We start from the raw sequence: 16,634 nt of genomic DNA on the forward strand, positions 1-16,634 counted from the left end.
TGCCCGTGTATTTCACAGAGCTTATGTGAAATCCAATGAAAATGGAAGTGACATGCTCCATAACATATAAAACTCCCTACAGAGTATGTATCATTCCTGAGTAAACACTGGTGGTAAGTAGGGAACAAATGATCTCTCCTAATAAAGCAATCAGAACATGCTTATTAACTTATATCTTGCCTCTCATTGTAAAGTTTTAAAGGGCTTTAAAACAAAAGCCTGTGCCTTAAGATTGAGTACCCAATTAAATGTTAAGATGGGCCCTAGGCACTTGCCCCGCGGACAAAAGAACAACTCTAGCAGACTTCCGAGGTACAGAGCCCTCAAGAAATTCCGCCCAGTAAACGGCCCACGCCGAGCTGAAGAGAGAGAGGGTGAGAGCGCAAGGGATGAGGATGGGGATGGGTCGGCCGATGGCGGTGGCAGGGCCTGCACGAAGGCCAAGTGTCAACACAGAGGAAGGGAGGCTGGGGATCAGCTGGTCAGTCCCAGGGACTCTGTTGTCAATCCCAGGTGGGCGAGTACAGACCCCCACTTCGCTCCCTACCCACTGCACTGAGCCTCCGGAGGGGGAGGAGCGACCAAACCAGGCTGGGATGGGGGAGGGAGGAAAGGGGAGGGCACTAAGCCACGTCCGTGGAGGCCCAAGGGGGCTCCCCTGCCCTGTTCCCGAGCCCCCGGCAGGGCGGAGAGATCAGGGTCTCCGCTGAGGGGATGCCGCCCCCGCCTCTAAGGCCGTTAATGCCCCAAGGGGACCCCTCGGCCCCCCGCGGCCACCTCACCTGAGGACCCTGGAGCGGCTGCACCGCGGCCTGGTCACCCTCCCAGGCCGCCCGTCCTCAGCAGCCGGCCGGGAGAGGGCCCAGGTTGAGCAGACCAGGCCCTCGATCAGCCACGGCCCAGCTACTCTTCCGGGAGACGTGGAAGAGCGGCGAGGACCCCAAAACAGAGTGGCTTCCGAGCTGCCTGAGCGGGCGAGAGACTAGAGCAGCCACCTGGCGGCGGCTCAGGCGGCAGCGCCGCCGGCTGCGGGGCCCTCGCGCCTGGCCACTCCCTTTTCCCGCCTGTGGCGAGCAGGGGCGGGGGTAGGGCCTGCGTGCGTGTGACGTAGCTCGCCTCCCTAGGACCGCGGCCCGCACGCGGCCGACACAACATTGGAAGCCGCGCCCCATCTGGGGGCGTGCCCCACGGCGGCCCACGTGGGTGGCAGGGGCGGTGCCCCGCCGGAAGGAATTGGAGGCCGGAGACGCAGGTGCAGCGCCCGGTGTTTACCTTTCCCCATTCTTCCTCCGCTCGCCTAGTTTTACGAATGAGGATGTTGAGGCCTATCCTTAACGGGGGATGAGAGTACAGAAAACAAGAACTAGTGGCAGAGACATATTATATAAACCACTGAATGAACAAGACAATTTCAGAGCTTTACCGGAGCTGTAAATACAAGATAATGGGGAGAAGTGACTGGAGGTGAGGGAAGCACTTTAAATGATGTGGACAGGGAAGGTATCTCTCTGAGGAGGTGACATTTGAGCTGAGACCCAAATGATGGAAAAGGCCAGTAAAGGGCTTTCCATACAGCTGTATTGTAATGTTATGCATACAGTTCACTGAATATTTGAAATAAGTCTAAAATCCACATTTAATAACTCAACAGATACTCAGCACCTACTTTGTGCACAGGGTTGACTTAATTTGGCCCTAATGACAAGCCTACAACATAGTCCCAAGGACCCTAGAGGTTAAGTAACTTGTCTAAGATCATGTGCCCTAGTAAGGAGTCCATATTACTGCAAAGCTTGAGCCGTTAGACTCAACGTTTTATTGTCTCCAAATTAAATATTGGGAGTAATTACAGCTCCTTCTTTTTTCCTCTCAAGTCAGGTTTAGACCAGTCCAGTGAGCAGAAGAACTTTCAGCAGCACCAGGAAATAATAATAGTAATAATGATAATAATAATAGCCTCTAATAGTTATTGTGTACTTATTAAGGGCAGTATACTGTGTTAAGCACTGGACGTGCTTCACCTCATTTAATTCTCAAAACAGCCATAAGGAAGGTACTGTTATTATCCTGTGGTAGGTGGCATTGTTGTTCCCAGCTATTAAGTGACTCCTCCTGTTAAGGATGTAAAAAATTAAGAAACAGAAACCTAAATTAAATAGAGTCAGGAGACCAGAAGGGAGAGTGCTCTCACCCAAGAAGTAGAAAGACCCCTTTTCTTTCCTAGCAACAAATCAGCCAATGAAAAGCTGTAGACGCTTTGTTTACTATAGCCCTTCCAACCCCTTTCCCTTTCTATTACAGCATTTTCCTTCCCTTGCTGTGTGGGGACTTACATGTGGCTCACCATGGTTGCAGACCCCAAACTGCAATTCTCTGCTGATTCCAAATAAACCCATCTTTCCTGGAGAAATACCTGGCAGCCTAGTTGTTTCAGGTCAGCAAGGATTATACATCATCACCTGTTGCCTTGTGACTGCAACGCATCCTGTAGGAAGAGTGTCCTTTCCAGCCTTACTGATGTCAGGCTTGATCACGTGACTTGCTTTGGCCAATAGAATGTGAATAGAAGTGTCTTTCACCACATCTGAGCAATAGTGTTAAGAGCCATTATGTATTCCTACCAACGCTCTTAATCTTTTCCCTCTCTCATGAGAATGGCCTGTCCCAGATGGAGCTGCTCCCTCAGCCTGGGTCCTGGAGGGAAAGATATGTGAAGCAACCCACGCCTGACAAGTCACATGAGTGCAAAAGAAACCTTTGCTTTTAGAGATTTGAAATTGTTTCTTATTCAGCCTTACCTAATGAAATCTAAAACATACCCCATTTAACAGATGGAGACACTGAGATTCAGAGAGGTTTAGTTACTTTCTCAAGGTCACACAGGAAGTAGGTAATACATCTGGGATTCAAACCTACGTCAGTGTGACTCCAGAAACAATATTGTTAATCAGTGAAGGGATGAGAATGAAAAGAAGTTGAAGCAGAGCCAGATCTCCCATATGAAAAAAAAAAAAATGGCAGTGGGCAGGCTACCCCAATGTTTCAAGAATTCCCATGTATACTCCCTGAGAGAGTCAGCATATAGAGACATACTACCCAGAAGTCATCGGGGCCAGGCTGGATTAGCCAGAGAAACAACACAGCCAACAGAAAGAGGTTACAACTTTGCCTTGTACAAGACACACGCGAAAAATACTAACCACAAAAGAAAAGATTGAAATTTGGACTTTGTTAAAATTAAGAATTTCTTTTCATCAAAAACAACAACAACAATAACAACAACAACAGCAACATTAAAGCCTGCAAGGCTTTCATTAAGTGAAAGGCAAGCCAAAGACTGGTAGATAATATTTACAATACATGTATCCGACAAAGGATTTATATATAGAATATATAAAGCTCTCCAACAAATCAATAAAAAAATATCAATCAACCCAACAAAAATAGACTAATATATAAGCATTTCACAAGAGAAAATATCCAGTTGGCCAAAGCACAGGAAAAAGTATTCAACACTATTAGTCATCAGAGAAATACAAATTAAAATCACAATGAAATACCTTTACACATCCACCAGAATTGCTAAAATGTAAAAAGATGAAAAATACCAAGTAATGATGAGTTTGTGGAGCCGCTAGGACACTCATGCATTTTTGACAGAACTGTAAGTGATAGAACCACTTTGGAAAACTTGAGCTCTGTCTTTAAAGCTAAACATAGGCCTACTCTATGGCCCAGCATAGGGCTACCCTATGAGTCAGCAGTTCCACTCAAGAGAAATGGAGGTGAAGTGTCCATCAAAAGACATGTACAATGAAAAACAAGTAACTATACATGCAACAACATGGATGAATCAGACTTACTTGAATTAAAGAAATATTGTTGAGTTAAAAGAAGCTAGTCCCAGGGGCGGGGGAGGGTTGGATTGGGAGTTTGGGACTAGCACATGCAAACTATTATATGTAGAATGGATAAACAACAAGGTTCTATTGTATAGCACGGGGAACTATATTTAATATCCTGTAATAAACCATAATGGAAAAGAACATGAAAAAGAATATATATATGTATAACTGAATCACTTTTCTGTACATGAGAAACTAACATAACATCGTAAATCAACTATACTTCAATTAAAAAAAAAGAAGCCTGTCTCAAAAGACAACATACTGTATAATTCCATTAATATGAAGGTCAAGAACAGGTGAAGCTAATCTATGATTATAGAAGTTATAATAGTAGTTACCTTTGGGGGGCCAGATATTGACTAGGAGTGGTCAAGATGGAGGCACCTAGAGTGCTGATAATGTTCTATATCTTGACTTTGGTGTTGATTATGGGTATGGATACATATGTAAGAGTTTATAAACTCTGTACTTAACAACTGTTAACTTTATTTCATGTATGTTATATCTCAATGAAAACAATTCAAAAAAAAAATACACATACCCTTTGAGAAGGTAATTTTACTTTTAGGAAATTATCCTACAGATATACTCACACATATACAAAGTTATTAATTGCAGCATTGCTTATAATAGCAAATATTGGAAACAAGTTAAATGTTCGTTGATTTAAAAATCTTGGTACATTCATCCGATGAAGTACTATGCAGATGTTTAAAAAAAACAGAAGCTCTTATTCAAGGATACGAAAAGAGCTCCAAGAGCTTAACAATATCTGATGTTTTAAAAAACCAAAAATTGGGGCTTCCCTGGTGGTGCAGTGGTTAAGAATCTGCCTGCCAATGCAGGGCACACGGGTTCGAGCCCTGGTCTGGGAAGATCCCACATGCCGCGGAGCAACTAAGCCCGTGAGCCACAACTACTGAGCCTGCACATCTGGAGCCTGTGCTCAGCAACGGGAGAGGCCGCGACGGTGAGAGGCCCGCGCACCGCGATGAAGAGTGGACCCGCTTGCCACAACTGGAGAAAGCCCTCGCACAGAAACGAAGACCCAACACAGCCAAAAGTAAATATAAATAAATAAATAAATTTAAACGCATTGCAACATAAATACATTAAAAAAAAAACAAACCAAAAATTAAAAACTGGTGTTTGTAATATGCTATCATTTGTGTACAAATATCTTTGATGATTAGAGTCTGTCTCTTGAGGGACACTTTCTTTCCCTCCTTGGAGAATTCAGCTGGGCAACAGGAGTAAGAGGGAGGTTTATTCTTCAATGAATCCTTTTTTGTATGTATCCTTTGAACTCTGTACCATAAGAATCTGTTATTTTTTGAAAGTTAATAATATAAAAAAACCTTTCTAACTTTGAACACCCTTGGAGGCTGAATGCATTCCTCACGTCTTCACAGCCCTGCCTCTCAGATAGCCTGACGCCCTTCATTTATGTCACCTGCCCAGCCCTGCAGGCTTTCCCTAGGGATTTTGTGACCTTCTTTGGAAGATGTCTGTGTTTCTTCAACTCCGGGTTTCTGTGATTCTACTCCTTGTTGAGCAACTCTGAAGAATGAGATTGTGAACCTCTTTGAGCATTTTTAGCTTCCAGCAGCAGGAGGCACTTAATGCTTAAAAATATATACGTACGCTTGTATGTTTGTATGTATGTATATTACATCTGGATTGACAAGTAAAATGAGTATTGCTGGATCGTTTTGTTTATAGAGCACAGAATGTAGTATTTCCATGAATCAACGCTGGGTGACACCCAGGAATTTCATATTTCCATACCTGTTTGGGAGTTCCTCCAGATTGACAGACCATTTCTGGTGTTTTCCATGTCACCTGGAATGCTAAGCTGCTCCCAGAGATGAGTCCCTCTGCCACTGCAGCCCTGATGAAACCTCCTAGGCCCCCATTCACCCCACATCCTCAGCCTGTCATTGCCCCTGCTCAGAGACCTCCAACCCCCACATGACCCAACATTGGCAGCAGGTCTGGGTGGAGAAGAGGCTTTGTGCTGTCCTGGAAAAAGCAGATGCCTGAGAGTCAACAAACATCACACGCCTTGCTTTGGCATCATAGGCAATTCCATTTCTCTCTCAGGGCCCCCGTTTCCTCACCTGTAAAATGGGTGGTTAGTGGTTTTTAAGGTGTATGTGAGTGATTGTTATACCGTAGGCTTCTTTCTTTAAAGGAAATCTTTATGTCTATGCCCTGTATATAAAATGCATCCAAGTCAAGCAGTCCTGATTGAAGAGTGTGGACAAGAGGGTGTGGGGTGGGGAGGAAGGTATGCAGAGCCCCTCCCAGTCTTTCCCCATGCCCTACCAAGAAGCTCCTGATATAGCTACTAGGGAGTTTAAAATGTCTTTGCACTCTTTGCACCCTGTACTGGGTTTGTTTTGTTTTGTTTTGTTTTGTTTTGCAGGGGGTGAGCCACAAGGCTTGCGGGATCCTAGTTCCCCGACCAGGGATTGAACCTGGCCAGGCAGTGAAAGCTCCCCAAGTCCCAACCACTGGACTGCCAGGAAGTTCCCTGGGTGTTCTTCAAGAGCCTCACTCTGAGATTCTGGGATCCTGTGGAAGGCCAGTCCAGCTTGGGTGCAGGGAATTGACCTACATCTTATCTTCTTTGTGCCATGGACCCTTTTGCAGAATTGTGTGTGGGTGTGTGTGTTTTAACAAGTTCATCATTTAATAAGTCTGAATTCATTTTCACCACATGGTATTGTAAAGGGTCATCTGTTGAAACACTGTAACAGATGATAGTTTTAAAAAGTCACAGATATCCTGAGTTCTGTATAAACTAGTGGTAGTAAGTTAGTTCCTTTGTTTTGACTTATAAGCCTCAATTTCACTGTAGAATAAAGAATGTAGACCAAAGAAAGCATAATTGGTCACTCATAAAGAACAGTATTGTTTCTATAATTTAAAGCTTTCTGAATGAGCGGGTTCAGGCCTGATGTAATGGTACGAAGATTATTTAATGAATAGGCTATATGGAAATTGTACAAAATGTTATTAACTTTAATCATTAATAGCTTAAGCAGAACTATGTTACTAATTGCTATTCAAACTCAAAAACCTGTTTTTGAATCCCCAGGAAGGCAACATGTGTACACAACCAAGCCACCTTATACTTAGAGGAGTGTCAATACGTATTTCAACAGAAACTTTGGCTTTAGGAAAGAGTTAACAAACATTTAAAATAATGGCTCTGGGGCTTCCCTGGTGGCGCAGTGGTTAAGAATCCGCCTGCCAATGCAGGGGACATGGGTTCAAGCCCTGGTCCGGGAAGATCCCACATGCCACAGAGCAACTAAACCTGTGCACCACAACTACTGAGCCTGCGCTCTAGAGCCCGCGAGCCACAACTACTGAGCTCGCCTGCCACAACTCCTGGAGCCCGTGAACCGCAATGAAGATTAGCCCCCGCTCCCGCAACTAGAGAAAGCCAGCGTGCAACAAGGAGGACACAACGCAGCCAAAAATAAATAAATAAAATAAATAAATTTATTTAAAAAAATAAAGTAAAATAAAATAATGGCTTTAATCATCATTTTAAGTATATAGTAGGGGAAAGTGTGCTTTAATTAAATATACATCATACCAGTGATGCTGGCAAGGTTGAAAGTTACTAGTTTGTACATGACAAGACAGTAAGAGAAAAAAGCAATCCTTTGAAACAAAGTTTTAAAAATATATGTTCACAGTGGTTTGTATCAACAGTACGCATTTTATGACAATAACTTGTACAGATTGAGCACCCTAGGGCTCTCTTTATATCCTAAAGAAAACAAGCATTTGCATTATTCTTGGGTTGTACTGAATTTAAAATAAATCAGTTGCACACTTACCCCCTAGACAGGATAAACTGTCCTGGGGTGTACAGCTTTAATACCATCATTAAAATTGTTTGCAAAAAAATCCAGAGAATTAAAAAACAAAACAAAACATTTTTTTCTTGGGAGTGGAGAGTCTTTTATTTGCTGTTATAATTAGCAAATATCATTCATTAAGTCAAAAATGGAAGGAGCAAGCCCACAAACACTATTTGAGCAAGCTGACCAATATACATTACGATTTAAAAAATGAAGATCATATACTATATGTTACAAGTCCCAATTAAGCAGTGTCAAAATGACACCTACTTCTTTGCTTGCTTTGTGATCATACCCCTTGGAGGTGTTAAAGGGGCTCCTGGCATTCCGCTTCTTTTTCTCTGCAGGCTTTAAAATCTGAAAAGAACAAATTAGTGCTTTGTCCACACTCAACATGGCACCTCCATTGTCAAACTCTCCACAATAATCAGTTGCAGAAGACAGAGTGACCAACTGCCTCTTTGCAAAAAATTCATACCATTTTCAACCACCTGATGGGCTCTACATATAAGATCCAAATTATGCTGATAGAGAAATTTGGCAACCACTTCAGCACCAAATGTGAAGGACAACTCCTCTGTCATTTTCACCCCAGCCTAAGACATCTTTACCTGGGTCAGACCACAAAAGATCACAAAGAAGACCTTGATCTGGTATATCAGTTGGCCGCACAGTTCTCAGAATCTGCTGCATAGATTGAAGATCTGGTGACAAACCTCCATGACAGCAGAATGTTTTCTCATCCGCAATGGCTGCTATCAGTAAACAGTTAAAGCAGTCTATGAAAGTTTTCCATAGTGTAATGTTGTATCTTCTTTCACATTCATCAAAAAATTCCATACATGCTATTGATACTGACACACTCGTGGTTTCCTCTGAGAAGAAAAAAATTCTCGGGATATTTGATTTTCTTTAGCCAATAAGAGGCAGATATTCTCTAAGGACTTTTTCTCCCTGTCCCCAAGAAATAGATAATTGCTTTCTGGTGGGAAACCACCATACTCCAAAAGTCAAAGCAAATCGTAGTATTACCTGTGGGTACCACCACTATTTTTAGCGGTGCTTCAAGTTCTCGTAGGATGGGCTGACTGAGAAAGATCTCTTGGGACGTTAAGCACAGTTCTCTGATGTCATTCTCTTGTAGCTGGACATGCCTGCCTGGCTTGGCCCCTCTAACCTCCAACAGCCACTGGATGAGGCTGTTGAGGTTGAGTTTATTCGTATCTGCCATCGCCGTCCCGCTGCCCACCCTCCCGCAGGTGCGGCCCTGCACCCGGGATTCACAGCTCCTTTCCCCCGGCCAAGAGCACAGAGGCGGCCCCAGCGGTGGTAGCAGAAACTGTTGGTGGGTCCCCCCTAACGGCCCGCTCCCCTGCTTCCTCTTTCTCTCCCCACTGGAACCATGAGGCAGAATTGTGTTTTTAAACCATAAAATAATATGCACAGTATGGCAAAAGAAATTATAGTGGAAATATTGAAATACAGTTATCAAAATATTTTAAAATTGTATGATTCAATAATCTATATACTTTTTAAATTAACACATCAAATAACAGTGTGTAAAATGAAACCCGGACGATTTCCCTGGAGGTCCACTGGTTAAGACTCTGCACTTCCAATATAGGGGGCACGGTTCCATCCCTGGTAAGGGAACTAAGATCCCACGTGCTGCCAGGCAGGACCAAAAAAAAAAATTAAAATTAAAATGAAACCCGGCCTCCCTACTGTGGCCCACAGGGCCCTGCAGGATCTGGCTCAGGCTGTCCTCACCAGCTCCATCTGGAACAGCTGTCCCTCAGACTCACAGCGTCCAGTCATCCCACCCTCAAGAACATTGGCCTTGATGTTCCCACTGTCTTGGAAATTGCCCCTCCACACATTCCCCACCCCATCATCACCCACAATTCCCAATTCACACGGCCAGTCCCTTCCCATCATTCAGGCCTTGGTATAAAATTCTCCCCCTCTGGAGGTTTCCCTGGCCACCCTGAGTCAACTAGGTCCTGTCCTGCTCCACACGATACCTCATTCTTTTCCTTTATAATATTTATAATTATACAATTTTATTTTGTATAATTATAATTTGTGCAATTATAATTATGCAAATTTATAATAATCTGTATAATGTAGTTTTATTTGTTTATTTACTTAGTGTGCATCTCCCCTCCATGAAGGCATAGACCACATCTGTCTTTCTCTTGTGTACCTAGCACCTAGGACAGGGCTTACTACTTGGTAGGTGCATACATATTTTGTTAAATGAATGAATGCAGTGGTCCCACCCTGTGGATTAGAGAAGCTGGTTCCACGAGATAGGTAGGTACCTCAGAATGAATCTATTGCATATGTAGGCATCCAGCACAATACCTGGCACACAACAGGTGCATAATAAATGGTAGGTATGATTTTTATGTCTCTCTGAGTTTCCCCCTGCGTGACCTTCTGCTTCTTCTTCTGCATCCATAATCCACATCCAAAGTCCTTGTTCCACCCAAAATGAAGGCATGGGTCTTGCCATGGACCTCCTGCACCCCTCCCATCCAGCCTGCCTAACCCACAAGGCCAATCTATCTCTTTCCTCCCAAAACTCATCTCAAGTAGTTCCCCTACTTGGTTTTCAAGGACCCCAGAAACATGGGGGTGGAACATTCTACTGAAATGCTGGAGGCATTCCAGCATGCAAGCATAAAAAAGCCTGGTGGAGTTCCTCAGGCCTGAGAGGAGGGGTCTTCATCACCCCTCAGGGGAGACATCATCTTTGCAATCAGGTGTGACTTTGGTGGCGTGGCCAAGGGGCAGGGCCAACCCAGCCCCCTTTCCTCAGGAGGCCGAGAAGGAGGTGAGAGTCTCAGGAAGGAGGGATAATGGTGGGGCTCCCCGGTCACGGAGGGCAGAAGGAGGAGAGAAGTGTGCCTGAGTCTAGTGACGGGGCCCAGGAAGGGGGCACTCCTGGGTCATTGACATCAGTCCCACGTAAACTGACTGTTAATCATGATTAGGGGATCCGTCATCTGAATGCAGGTGGGGTAGCTGTGTGAAGCCACATAGGAGGCAGCCAAATAAATGTGTGCTTGTTTCAACTCATGTCCCTCCCGACTGGTCTGTTCTCCCCTAATTAGGGAACTGTGGCAGCCTAGCAGGGACTCGGTGCCCAGCGTCACCCAACCAATGTTATTCCCCCAACAGGTACCCTCTGCTCCATCCAGACAGGTGCCCCCCCCCCATTCTGAAGACAAGCCTCGTGAGTCCCCCAGCTGCTGGCCTTCTTTCACTCTGGCCACTGTTTTCCATTCACCCACTCTTTCCGTTTTGTTGAGTTGTCTAGTCTGTGCCAGGCACAGCTATGCATTAAGGAGACAGATAGAATGTCTGCTCTCAAAGAGCTCAAAGTCTGTGGGGATAGATAAGAAAACTGACAATTACAAACAAGGTAGTAAGTCCTGCAAGGGAGGCCGGAGGAATGAATGAATTAGTGAATTAGTGAGTAAGTCTGGGTGTGTGAACATACCTCAATCTACTCAATCCTGTAGCCCCCACGCATAGTGTGACCAGTCTTATGTCCACCTTGTCAGTGGGTAGGAGCAGACAGGTCTAGGACTGAATTCACAAGACCATGCCACTCTCTTAAAAGGATACATGTGAGATTTCTAAGGCAGAGACTTGGGGAAAGTGGGATACTTAAAAGGTTTCTCCTTTCTATGAGCAATAAGGAATTTTTCTCCTGATCAGTACAAACCCCTTTTCTTTCTTTAAACTATCTTTGGAAAATTCATTCATTGACTGATTCAACAAATATTTATTAAGCATTTACTATGCGCTAAGTACAAATCCAGGTGCTGGGGATAGAAACAAAAGGGACCAAAACAAAGATCCCTGTTCCTGTGGAGCTTATATTCTAACGAGAGGAGACAGATAAAATAAGTCAAATTCTGGCATCTGAGATGGTGGTAAGTGCTATGAGAGAATACAAAGCAGGGAAGGAGGGGGCACTGTTCCAGGTGGAAACTGCAATTTTCAATAGCATGGTCAGGAAGGCTGAATGAAAAGCTGACGCCTCTGTAAAGACTTGAAGGAGGTAAAGGAGTGAGCGCAGAGGACATGGGGCAAGGGAGAGGAAGAGTGCTCCAGCCAGAGGGGAGTGTGAGTGCCGGGACCTGGAAATCAGGGGCAAAGGGGGCCAGGACTGTAAGAGCAGAAGGGGCAGAGTGGCTGGAGGTGAGGGTGGAGAAGCAGGCAGGGGTCAGATAATACGGGTCCTTCTAGGCCATGTGGAGGATTCTGCATTTTATGCTGGAAGTGTTAGGAAGCCATTAGAAGGTTTCCAGCAGAGAATTGCTTTAACTCACGTTTAGCAACGTGATATACATTTTATGTGTCCATGTGACTGGGTCTGGGCATGCCCAGATATCCGGCTCAACATTATTTCTGAGTGTGTCTGGGAGGATGTTTCCGGATGAGATTAGCATTTAAATCAGTAGACTGAGTATAGCAGATTGCCCTCCCCAATGTGAATGGGTATCAGCCAATCCACTGAGGGCCTGAAGAGAGCAAAAAGGCAGAGGAAGGGAGAATTCGCTTTCTGCATGACTGTCTAGGCTGGGACTCACACCATTGGCTCTCCTAGTTCTCAGACCTTCAGACTGCAACCACACCATTGGCTTTCCTGGGTCTCAGCTTGAGGATAGCCAATCACGGGACTTCAAAGCCTTCATAACTGCATGAGCCAATAGCCAATCCCATATCTTTATCATACATACATACATACATACGTACATACATACTGTTTCTCTAGAGAACCCTGACTAATACATCCCTCTGGATGATGTGTTGAGAATGGATTGAAGGGGTCCAAGGACAGGAGTAGGACAACAGTTATCGGGTGATTGCAAAAACCCTGGTGAAAAAGGAGAGCGCCTGCCCCAGAATGATAGCTGTGGAGGTGATGGAAGTGGTCAAATTCTGGATCTGTTCTGAAGAGAACCCATAGGATTTTGCTGACAGGTCAAATGTAGGGTATGAAAGAAAGAGCAGTGTCAAGGATGAAAACTTCAAGGTTTTCTGCTGGAGGACCCGGAAGGAGGACTTGACATGAATCAGGAAGAGCAGGCTTGGTGGGGAAGGTCAGGAGTTCAGACTTGATTAGGACAAGTATGACATGCCGAGTGGAGATGTCAGGTAGGCAATGGGATGTGTGAGTCTGGAGTTCTGGGGAGAGTCCTGGCTGGAGAGAAAAGCTTGGGGCCATCAGCACATGGATGGAACTTAAAACCATGTGACTGGGTGAGTCAGCCAGGGAGTGAGTGGGGACAGAGAGAAGGAGAGGTACAGGACTAAGCCCTGGACCCACCAATGTTCAGAGATCAGGTTAAGGGAAACCAGGAAGTGTGGGGATCCTGGAAGCCTCGTGAAGAAAATGTTGAAAGGAAGAGAAAGTGATCGACTGCATCAAATTGTGGGAGAGGGCATGACTGCATATATACAAAATAGCCGGAGTAGGTAAATCGATAAAGACAAAGAGGAGATTTGGTGGCTGCCAGGGGTTAGGGGAGTGGGGAGTGACTGTTGATTGGGTATAGGGTTTTCTTTTGGGGTGATGAAAATGTCTTGAAACTCGACAGAGATGGTGGTTGCACAACATTGTGAATGTATTAAATGCCACTGAATTTTACTTTAAAATGATTAATTTTATGTTATGTGAATTTCACATCAATAAAAAAAGTTCTGTGAGAGATCAAGCATGCTCAGATTGGGAAACGACTGGTGGATTTCGAAGTGTGGAGGTCTTTGGTGGTCTAGACAGGAGTTGTTTTGGGGCTGTAGAGCAAAAACCTAAGGACAGTAAATTAAAGGGAGAATGGACACGTGAGGGCTGCCGGAAGGCCACAGTACTCCCAGGAGATTTTTACCTCTCCACCCAGAGCCAAAGCAAGGATCGCATGTTTTCCTTCTGTCATTTTATTCATTAACCTCAAGGCTCACTCACCTCTGGAATCTGGTTTTGACCTTGGCATCAGCAGATTTCTTATACTTTTTTCTTTCTTGCTAACTCCTTCGTGCATTTAAAATGATGGTTTTTTCCAGCTTCACAAATTTTGCCAATTTGGTGGGTGTCCAGTGGTGTCTCATTGTGGTTTTTCATATGTAAACATTTATTGTATGTGTACACCTTGATATTGTCAATACAAATTGGCACTTGACATTGGCACTTGCCATCTAGCTCTACAAGGATTAAATCATGAGCTACTGCAGCTGCTGACTTTCAACACCCCCTGAAAGGAGTTCAGGGTGGAAGGCAGAGATGAGGCACTCTGTGCTCTGGGAAAAACTAGCAGAACAGGTCTTCAGATAGTTAAATATTTTCAGGAGATGATTTTATGAGCCCAATTCTTGTATCTCCTCATATCTAGAAAAACACTAAAATCCTTCATGGTAACATCTGCTTCTTGTGACTAGCAGAAACCTTCTGCAAAAAGTATGTGCTTGATTGCATGCACTTCCCCTTCACCAAAATCATATAGATACTGACCTTCCCCTCTACCTCTTTGGAACAGTTTCTCAGAGCTATCTGAAATGCTGTCTCCCGGGCTGTCGTCCTCATTTTGCCCCAAATAAAGCTTAACTCACAACTCTCACATTATGCATTTTTTTAAGTTGGCAATATACATGTATATAAATATGTATTTTATAAGTATATAATGTGTATATATAAAATATATTTTAAAAAATATTTTTATCTAGTGTTTTTTAGGTATTTTAATGTAGGAAGAGTTCAGGATATTTTATACACAACTTGCTTGGACACAAATTTCCCCTGCATTTTTTTAACCTATTTTTACAGTGAAACATAACACACGTAGAGGAGTGTACAAATACATATCACATACATGTACAAATATGACCTTGCCAGTGCATCAGAGGCCCCTGAGTGTTCTTTCCTACCATAACCCTCTTCTCTCCTGAAGGTAGCAACAATCCTGATTTTTATGGAAATCAGTTCCTTATTTTTAAAGAGATCTGAGATATTGTGATTTATAGGAAATATATATCTGGTCATTCAGATGACCGACATATATTTCTCTGTATATAATTTTGTCTTTGTCCACAGTTCCTGGCTCTAAGCTCCCCAAACGCTTGGAATTTCCTAAGTGTTGAGAGTGATGAAAAGTGTCTTGTTGTGTTAGTGAGGTGATGGAAGCACTAAGGGTAGAGGCTGTTTACCAGGAGAACCAACCAACTTTCAGTCCCACCCTGTGGGGAGGGGAGAGGGGCTGGAGGTAGAATAAATGGAATACATCACCAATTATCAATGATTTAATCAGTCATGCCTCTGTAATAGAGCCACCGTACGAAACCCAAAAGGACAGAGTTTGGAGAGCTTCCTGGTTGGTGAATATGAGTGGATGGGAGGCAAAGTGGCCAACAGAGGGCATGGAATCTCTGTGCCCCTTCCCACTTACCCTGCGCTTGAAACCAAGTCCCCTAAAACAGAGTTCCCCTGCTGAGTTCAGGATTAACCTCTCTATCCAAAATTTTATTCCCTTTCTCGTCCAACCCCTATTCCCCTCAGGACTGAGAAATATCAAAGAAAAGGGGGATTGCAATTGAGCAGGGCCCTGTGGGGCCTTCCTGGTTATAAAAGCCCTTCTGTGTCTCCTGTTTCTTGTTTGTGGAAAAAGGCTTTGGTCTCCTAGGCCTTCCTTGAGTTCCAAAGAGCAGACTCAAGCAATTACTAATTAGGGAAGTGAGGGAATGCAGAAACAAAGGGAAAGCAGTCAAGAAACAATAGTTCAGCAACAAAACAGAGTCTTAGTTCCTCCTCAAGGGATATATATATATATATATATATATATAACAATCTGATGCCTATCTTTGAGTTGTTCTGCAAAAATGAAGATCCCACCCTGCCCCCTCTTCCCCTGTTCATCATAGTGATGAAGACTATCTGCAGACCACAAGCATGTGGACCCCAGACTGGTTGGAATCAGGAGGTGGATGATTAAGATTCCTGAAACACCACCCTGTTACCTCACCACCCACCCATCAGAAAAAGGTTATGCACGCTGCAGCCCTCACCCCAAATGTTGCCTTTAAAAACCCTTCCCTGAAAGCCATCAGGAGTTTGGGTCTTTTGAGCATGAGCTGTCTGCTCTCCTTGCTTTGCCCTGCAATAAACACTGTACTTTCCTTCGTCACAATCTGGTGTCAGTAGATTGGCTTTGCTGTGTGGTGGGCGAGCAGACCCAAGTTCAGTTTGGTAACACCCTATGCAGTTCTCCATCTGGCTTTTCCAGAGTTCTATCCTTTCACAATAAACCAGTGACCTAGTAAGTAACATGTCTCTCTGTGGGCGATTCTAGCAAATTAATCAAACCCGAGGAGGGCGTTTTGGAAACCTCTGATTTACAGTCAGTTTGTTAGAAGTACAGGTAACAACCTGGACTTGCAACTGGCATCTGAAGTTCAAGGAGGGGTGTTGGAAGCTCCAATCTTTAGCTGGTTGGTCAGAAGCAGCTAACACAGATAACAACCTGGTCTTGTGACTGGCCTCTGAAGTGAGGGGTGGGGGGGTGAGGGGCAGTCTTGTAGGACCGAAGCCTTAACCTGTAGAGTCTGATGCTAACTCCAGGTAGATAGCGTCAGAATTGAGTTGAACTCTAGGACACCCAGTTGGTGTCTGAGAATCGTTTGTTAGTGTGGGGAACACCCCTCACCCCCACCATGTTGGTATAAAAAAAGGAACAAAGAATGTCACTCATCCTCCAGTTATACAAAGGGTTAAATCACAACCTAGGGCAGTTGCCCCGTGACTGTGCACCATGAGGAGAACTCAGAATGGAAGAAACAG

At 44.3% G+C, this 16,634-nt stretch overlaps 1 protein-coding gene and 1 pseudogene across 2 annotated transcripts in view; both read right to left on the reverse strand.

Annotated features, from left to right (window-relative positions):
• Window positions 1-948, reverse strand: part of GOLGA5 (golgin A5) — a 43,595-nt gene extending 42,647 nt beyond the window's left edge. For both annotated transcript variants that reach the window (XR_011073641.1, XM_068541330.1), the window contains exon 1: window positions 783-948. The gene's annotated coding sequence lies outside the window, so the exon portion shown is untranslated. The remainder of the gene's footprint in view (window positions 1-782) is intronic.
• Window positions 949-8,055: 7,107 nt separating this feature from the next.
• Window positions 8,056-9,020, reverse strand: LOC137771258 (serine/threonine-protein phosphatase PP1-gamma catalytic subunit A-like; annotated as a pseudogene).
• Window positions 9,021-16,634: the final 7,614 nt, after the last annotated feature.

Source organism: Eschrichtius robustus, chromosome 1 (assembly GCF_028021215.1).
Source record: "Eschrichtius robustus isolate mEscRob2 chromosome 1, mEscRob2.pri, whole genome shotgun sequence".
Taxonomy (NCBI): Eukaryota; Metazoa; Chordata; class Mammalia; order Artiodactyla; family Eschrichtiidae; genus Eschrichtius; species Eschrichtius robustus.